The sequence below is a fragment of the Capsicum annuum genome, chromosome 1, assembly GCF_002878395.1.
Source record: "Capsicum annuum cultivar UCD-10X-F1 chromosome 1, UCD10Xv1.1, whole genome shotgun sequence".
NCBI classification, from domain to species: domain Eukaryota; kingdom Viridiplantae; phylum Streptophyta; class Magnoliopsida; order Solanales; family Solanaceae; genus Capsicum; species Capsicum annuum.
In genome coordinates, this window is record NC_061111.1 from 177,175,469 (window position 1) to 177,184,415 (window position 8,947).

The following is an 8,947-nucleotide window of genomic DNA, read 5'->3' on the forward strand; positions in this document are numbered from 1 at the left end:
AGGTATCTAACAAAAATTATAGCATATATATGCTTTACAATCTCACGTAAGAATCATTTAATTACGCCTACAATTGCAAACAAACAAGAAAGGAGCCATATCTATGGTTGATTATCTTCAAAAAATGAAGACTTTTATTAATAACTTTGTTGTTGTTGCACAACCTATTCGAGAAGGTAATTTTAGTTGTTGTCGCACAACCTATTCGTGAAGATGATTTAATTCTTCATATTCTTGGAGGTCTTGGTCCCGATTGTGATGTATTAGTGGTGTTTGTGACTGCTAGATCAGAACCTATTACACTTACAGATCTTTATGGTCTCTTGCTTAGCTATGAGTATAGGGTTGAACAAATGCAACTTGTTGAGCAAAATTTGGCTCAAGTTAATCTTGTTGCCCAAAATTCTAACAATAATAATTTCCACGATGGTCTCAAGAATGACAGAAGTTGTAGTTACGGAGGTCTCATTATAACATGACCCAACATTAAAATTTTAATCAGCAATCTGGTGGTTTAATGCAGTGTCAAGTTCAGCAATTGATTGTTACCATCACTTTGATCATGCTTACCAGGCAAATTTAAATAATCAAATAGCAGCACTGTTGGCCCAATCATCCTTTGTTACTATTCCAGCGTGGTATCCTGATTTTGAAGCAACAAACTGTATAACTAATGACTGACAGAATATAAATATTCAAGGAGAATATAGTGGTGTGATCAGATCGTTGTTAGAAATCGTAAAGGTGTATTTATCAAACATATTGGTGATTTAATTTTATCTTGTTTTTCTCGTACATTATGTTTAAGAAATATCTTATATGTTTCGGGTATAACTAAGAATCTACTTAGTCTAGCTCAATTTACATCTAACAATAATGTCTACTTCAAATTTCACCCACATATTTTTATTGTGAAGGATCGAAAAATAGGAAAACTACTTCTATGCAGAATCCTTGAGCATGAATTGTATAAACTCCAAGTACCTCCAACATCTTATCATAGATCAGCAAATATGAAACCTCAGTTTCTACTCTCCTCAAAGTCAAGTGTTGAGCTTTGACATAATCGCTTAGGTCATGCGTCTATTAAAACTATTAACCGTGTCCTTAGGAAGTTTAATTTACCACTTTCAAGTAGTTTTTTATCTCATATTTATTTATCGTGTCAGTTTGGTAAAAGTCATAAATTGTCATTTTCACAGTCTAAGTCGATATCTATGTATCCTTTGAATTTAATTCATTCTGATGTATGGGGACCAACTCCTTATCTTACGAATAATAAATTTCGTTATTTCTTTGCTCTACTTTTATTAAGCATTGTATTCTCTAGTAGTTTACTATGTATTCAAAAAGAGATGAGAGAAACACATAGTTAATAAAGCTTTGTATCAAAAGTGAACTCAATTTGTTTCAATGACTAGTTGGGCAGAAATAAGTTCCTTAGCATATGTGTATAGTGTTGATTATGAGAGGTCGTGTGGTCTAATAAATTGAAAACAAATTAATGGTGTTCTAATTGTGAGGTTGAAATAGACATAGTTCTACTTATGGTAATATGGTTGATTTCGTGGTCGATTATGATATGGTTGATCCTCTTGATATTTAAGTGCCTTTTTTGTGGGCATTGTTTGATCAGTCAATGATGTGTTTGCTTATTCATTGAATAACTTGCTATGTATTGATATGTTTGTCTAGTTGTTATTTGATTTATGATGTATACATGCTATTAAATTGAATTGACCTATGATAATTATCAATACATAGTGGTTTGTACCGATATTACCGGATGCTCTTCTTTTGTTGAGTGCAGAAAGTGCTCTAGAGGCTCAGACTCGACCTTTTCTCTAGTGTATGACAGTTGTATCAGATCAAAGGGTGACCACTTTGTCTCGGGCTGCCATGAATCTTCGTAGTGATTCTTGTCCATCTTTCCAACTATGATACATCACTTATCTTTTATTTTTTTAGGATATTTTCTTTAGACATAAATTTGTTTTAGAAGGTCTTGTACGATGACTTTTGGGTCTTGAAAAATTGTAATAGATAGTTTTAATCTAAATTGAATGGATAACGATTTGTCTTAGATGATTTTTCCACCAAAAAATTAGTGTGGATATCATTCACAGTCATTTGAATAATAACATAAAGAAAAATAATCAAACTTAACCAGATTGTATCCAAAGGCAACCGTGGAGTTGATCCGGATTCGATAAAAGTCGATAGTTATGGTCTAAATTATATAATATTTATTTTTTAAGAAAAATATTCTAACATGTAAAAATATTAATTTAACGTTCAATTATAAAAAATCATTAAAACTGAGAACTCATAAAATCAAATATTAGATGCGCCTCTAATCCTGTTTGTAGTAAACTTTACAAGTGGAAGAGTAGGAATCAACCTCACATGTGATTCAAGGAGAACGAGACAAAATAGCAAAGAGAAATGAAGGATCGAGTAAAAGGTAAAAATGGTGCCCTATTGGCCAAGCAAATGTATATGACACAGCAACATTCAAGACACAAATTCAGAAACTCAAGAGGACATAAATAATGATTGACAGATTCACCATCAAGTATTATGGTAGAATGGAAAATATTCTTCATCTTTAACTAGAATTCTTGAGATTGAATTCTGAGTATAAAATCACCTTTGATAGGAAGTATTTTATCTCCATAGTGAGATTATTTTTCAATGTGAATTCAAATTAGTGAAGCTTTAATGTGGATACCAAACACCGGATAGGAAACCAAAAGATAAATAATTGACAGATTCATATAATCAGAATTCACGAGGAAGAAATTGAAGACAGTTTAATTTTCTTCTTTCTGAATAAAAATAAAAAATAAAAAATAAAAATATGAAAAAGAAAAATAAAAAATAAAAGCACGAGCTAATGATTTGGCGTGTAAGTTTTCACCAAACATCAAGAGATTTGCTTCAGCTTGTGGCAGGGCTCGAGGAGAATATACATTCATGAATAGTCATGTGATTCTACATTAAAAAATAAATAAATAAATAAATAAATAAATAATTATTTTAAAGGATAATAAAGATGAAACGGGTCTATAATATAATTTCTGAACAATAATAATAATCGATAAATATTAAAGAGCACTTGAAAGTCCTAACATGCCTTTGCTTGCTTCAAGTAAATCTTCCACCTTTTAACAATCATATGCTTGTCACTAAACAATACGTTTTGTCGTAAAAGTAAGGTCTCTTCTTATTAATATTCAAAGTTGTCATATACTTCAAAGTTCAAATCCTAAAAAATTGCATCTGGTTCCCTATTATGTCTAGCATGCCATGCATGCTCATTTATTTAGTTAAATTTCTCCAAGAGTCTGCCGAACTTACGGATTTTTTTTTAAGCTTTAAAGTCTACTATATGACTAGGAATCTTGTTAGTGAGATTCTATTATTGCATTTAATTAATTAACTTGTGCATAATATTTAGAGATAAAACACTATTATTCCTCGAACTATAGTCAAAGTTTCTACGATATATCTTAACTTCATGGGAGTCCTATGACCTTCTAAACTCAATTTGAGTGTATTATTGTCCACCTTTTGTAAGAATTTGCAATTAAGGATTGTCGTAAAAGGTGGCACATAGCACAATAGATGTCACATAAGCATAAAAGGTGGACAATAATACAGTAAAATTGAGTTTAGAGGGATAATAGGACCCCGCGAAGTTAAGGTGTATCGTAACAACTTTGACTATAGTTTAAGGAGGTAATAGTATCTTATTCTAATTTTTAATGTAATCTTTGTACGTATATTCTCTCTGTCCCTTTTCTGTAAAGTTTTTTGTTTGTTTGTTTTTATTTTGTTTTTTTTATTAACAACTAGGTAAAGTAAAATGTAACAAGTAACCAAAATGTAACGCATGCAAAATTGTAATATATCTTACATAAGGTTTAGAGACAAATGATATAGAATTTCTTATGCTTTCTTCATCAGTGATGTTTGCATATATACAAGAAATTATATATCGAGAGATAAACGAGTTTCCTAATGCGTGGACTTTGGAAAATGATAATCTTAACTTTTAAACCTTATATGTTGATGTAGTGATCTTTCACAAAATGTCAAAACTTATGATTGCATAAAAGTAAGAATATAAACTGTAACTTGAAAAGGACTAATTAGATTCGTTGATCAAACATGCGGAGAAAAATTAAACATAAGTCTGCCTAATCTTAAAAAAATTGACCTTAATTAGTTGGTGTTACTATTAAATAAGGGGCTCTGAGTTTGGAGATAAGAGGTTGGACTTTGAAGATTAAGATTGAAAGTGATCTATGAACTAATCTTCTTTGCCCATGCCTAATCCAAATTCTTACCCTCCAACCAAATTAAAGGAGTGGTGGGCACCACTTATGCACAAAAACTATGCGCATGAAACAGTTGCACTCACAAAATGCTTCTCCTAGTGCTAAAATATAACTTTCGGTTAGTAGTACTGCTGGCGTTCAGATCAATTTGTGTGCATTTTAATCAGTACTTTCACAATTTTTGATTATTAGTATATGTATTGAATAATTTTTTCCAATTCTAGGAAAATATACTATGTATAAATATACCTAGTAGATGTAAATGTAAATAAAACTAACTAGGCAGGCAGGCCACTTAGCTGAAGATTTTTCAAGCGTTACATGGATGTGGAAACTTGCGCGTGCAAGCATGTCTGGCGGCTAAAGTCACTTGTAACCCTCTCCCAACTCATGCAATTGTCTCCCTATCCATTAACCCTATGGTCCCAAGTGGGGACTCTCTTGTTTCCTATTTGACTAGGTGGATTCAAGAAAGTTAGGAGAATTCATATATACTTGCCTTTAAGTGGGGTCTTTTGGTGTCTTGGAGATAGGACAAGTGCTTAGATGATGTAAGTTCATGTGGGGTAGACAACACAATTCTTGTAACCCCCTTGGAGTAGGTCCTAATCGTGGCTTTGGTAGATATCATTTTGGTGTGTGGGAGAAAAATGTGATCAAAAAGGGGGAAAAGGGGGATCACTAGAAGGATACAAACTCAAATATTTGGGTCCATCAAAAGAGAGGTTTTGGTGACTTTCAATGCTCTCTTTTGTAGCTGATTGGCTTTTGTCTATTTCTTGATTCTTGGTTGTCCAAATTCAAACTCCCTACGCCCCACCCCCCACCCCCCCACCCCCGCCCGCCCCCCTCTAAACAAAAAAATTTTGCTTCAATTCCCCACTCCACCCCTACCCCCACCCTAGAACTCAATCCCTCTATTCTCCAAAGGGGGACTTTGGTTGACTTGTACTTTTCATGTAAAGTTAATTGATAAGGGGTTTCTTCGAAATTGGTTTTTGAGACTTTTCAAGAAAGATTGAGATTTGGTTCACTATACTAAGTCCACCTTTCCCTTTCTTCATGATTTGAGTTGGAAGTACTTTAATTATATTTTTTATTGCTTCAAGTATGTTGAGAACTCACTAGTTCGACTAGTATAAATTCACGTCGAGAGTTTTAGCTCTTCATATCAAAGAAAATTCTTTTCTTAAGAGTCAGATTGAAATTTATGTATGTACATTAATTATCTGTACAATCATTTATGCAAATCTGACGTTAGTAATATCATAGCTATGCAATTGATTTTGCACATTAATTATACGTACGCGATTACCTTTAAATTTGAGCAATGTTAAGATCAAAATCATATTTTAATTTATAGCTTGCACAACTATTTTGTATCACTAAAACGGCCATACATGAAATTTCAACTTCCGCTCGTATAAAACAAAATCTACTTATTTTGTTTTGGAAATTAAGTAGTATATCAAATCAAAAGATTCACATATATGTGTGTGTATGTATCTCATGTGTGGTTGATAGGTATATACATCTATTTAAGGAAAGGGGTAGGGGGTTGGTGGTTGGCGTGCAGCACAAAGAGGAAGGGATGTGGTCATAATTTGAGTATGCCATCCACCATAAGAATATTGTTGATGAAGCATACACTTCACAAAATCATTTCTATCCTCTCTTAAAACCTTCAATAATATACCTTTCTTGATTCTGTAAAACTCACCATTGACCATCATTATCTTTCTCTACTCCAATCCTTCCCCATAACTCTTCTTTCTTTATTTCTTTAATTTCTTACCTCAAATTTCACCAAAGATCATACACATACATTAATTAAATATACTTTACTACGTACTTACTCTTTACTATGATTGAGGTATAAGTCTTGTAAGGTGAAATAAACACCTAAAGTAACTTAAAAGCTAAGGGGAGAACAGAATTCTTTTTTGCTATTTATGATGAGTAGATACTACATTACCTTCCTAAAGATAGTGTAATAATCTTCACAATCTTACTCAAACTGGAACAAATTATTAACGAAGTTTCACCTTCTTTGGAAGCACAGACAACTTCCATGCTTGATGTTATCATGCAAATTGCATTGACTGTCTAACTAATTCTCATATTCTTGATTAAGGTTTTTTTCTCAAAAAGTACTACATTCTTCTTTTTGTTTATTGTATGGTCAAAGTGAAACTGAGCGAAAAGGAAGTTGAAACCTCTTCCTAATTGTTGTTTATTGAATAACATTAAAAGAGGAAAGAGTAGACCAGGAATATTGATAAAGAGAGACTAAGCAAAGCCAAACCTAGCTACAATAATTTCCTGATTGTTCTTCCTCAAAAATACTGAATAGGATAGAGTTTTAGTTTTATTACTAGCTTAATATATTTGTAATGCTCAGTCAGCGCAGTTAGTTAGGGTATGTAATCGGTTAATTAAGTAATACCAGCAGTAGCTTAATTGTTGGTATTTAAATATTTTCCTGGTGTAATCTCTTATGTATATAACCTTCAACATAACGAAATCAATTTTTCATTTCCAAAATATGTAATCTTCTCTATCTTTATTCTCTGCATTTCCTATGCATTTTCTCTTTGTGTTCAAACTTTAATATTAGTGATTGATAGGGCTAGTTTTGACATGGTATCAGAGCTCAAGTTAGCTAGGCGAATCACTCTCACATTTTTGACCTAATTGTGATCGAGGAAATCCAAAATTGTTCTCAAATTTAGAGAATTTCTCATTTTCCATTTCTTTTCTTTTGCTTCCGTAATTATCACATTGCACTGGTTGAATTTCTCTCCTAGTCAATATATTTTCTACTCAATTTGGGATTAACATTATCATTGAGCAATAATGGTGATTAACGATACAACTATTAGTGAAACAACCAATAATCAGGGTGCAAATCACAATAACTAAAGCTACGATTGATGCAGGTAATCATCTATATATTCATCCCTCTGATAATGCTGGAATAAGCTTTAGTTCCTATTGTTTTTTATGAAATTAGATATCTTTCATGGTAAAGGAGTGCATTGAGCTAATTCTCAGTCAAAAATAAGCTAAGGTTCATTACTGAGGAGTTTAAAAAACCATATGCTTCATCTTGAAAGCTTCATCAATAGGAGAAGTGCGACGACATGGTCATCTCATGGATCTTGAACTCACTCTCTAAGTATAACATTGATAGTACTGAGTATGTTATTGATTCTGCAGAACTTTTGAAATGACAGAAAGATCGATATAATCAAACCAATGGAGCTAAATTGTATCAAAGTCAAAAGAAAATTATTGATTAGAATCAAAGTGCCTTGGATATCACAAGGTACAACACTGGGATAAAGGAAATGTAGAAAGAATTGAAGACATAGGCTACAAAACATATATGCATATACCAGTGTATTCGTGGAGTGAAAGACCTCATGCATAAAGTTAAATAGGATAGAAGGTTAATTCAGTTCCTTATGAGGCTCAATGATGTCTATACAGTAGCATCCTCATGGTGAATTCATTACCCTCTATGGGTCAAGCATTTGTACTATTCATGAAGGAATGAAGGAAGAGAAACAGAGAGAACTGAAACTACATAACCAACTATTTGGTGAGCTCACATTTTTTTTTGCAAGCAATTCAGGAACGAAGAATTTCAAGACTAATTTTTTATTAAGTAGCTATGCTTGGAGATCTAGGAACACAATGGCAACACTAACAATTTTAATACTGAATCTAATAAATCCAAATCATGTTGTGATCACTGCAATAGGCTAGGATACGCATTAAGGAAAGGTGATGCAAGCTACACAGGTGTTTTTCATAGGGCAATCCTAGTTACAAACCTCAGGGGTAACTTTCTGATTCCAATAACACTTATTAGAAACCTTATAGAAATGCTTACAATAGTAGATTCAATAATAATAAAGGTGAATGGGTAAAGGCTACTGCACATGAAGGATCAGACATAAACCCTGTCAAGCATGAAGAACTAGCATATGATTGTCATACTATTAACATTTCCAAGAAACAGTTTGATCACTTTGATGATTTACTTGAATATTTCAATGTTACTAACTGTGGACCAAATTTTTCTAATAACAACGTTCAGACCATTGGAACTATTAATTTTGTAGATACTATTGCTTACACATCTTCAATAGATTTTGATAAGTTTTCATGTGGATGTTTCAAAACTAGGACTAACTTGTGGAGCTTAGACTCTAGAGCATTTCATCATATGACTTTTAATAGATCTCAACTCACTAATGCACTTAAACTTCTTTATTCCTTATTAGTTAGTCTTTCAAATTATTACAAAGTAAAGGTAATAGGGATGGTGCTGTAATAATATCACCGATTATTTTGTACAATTTAGTTTCCATCGGTTCTCTTATTTCACATCTTATATGTGTTGTTTTATTTTCTGATTTGTTCTATCTGTTACAGGATCCTCTACTAAAGAGGCCTCTAGAGATTGATAGTATGTGTAATGGACTCTACCTACTATGCTCAAATTGCTTGGATAAAAGCAGTAGTGATTCTCCATCAAAGAGCTGTTTTCATGTTTTTGTTTTTTCTTTCAATTTCAATCCTAATTTAGTTGATAG

At 32.5% G+C, this 8,947-nt stretch overlaps 1 non-coding gene across 1 annotated transcript; it reads left to right on the forward strand.

The window, feature by feature from the left end:
* Positions 1–201: 201 nt before the first annotated feature.
* Positions 202–339, forward strand: LOC124892441. Its single transcript, XR_007050245.1, has one exon. It is a non-coding gene; the product is annotated as a small nucleolar RNA Z247 (small nucleolar RNA).
* The last annotated feature ends 8,608 nt before the right edge of the window (positions 340–8,947 follow it).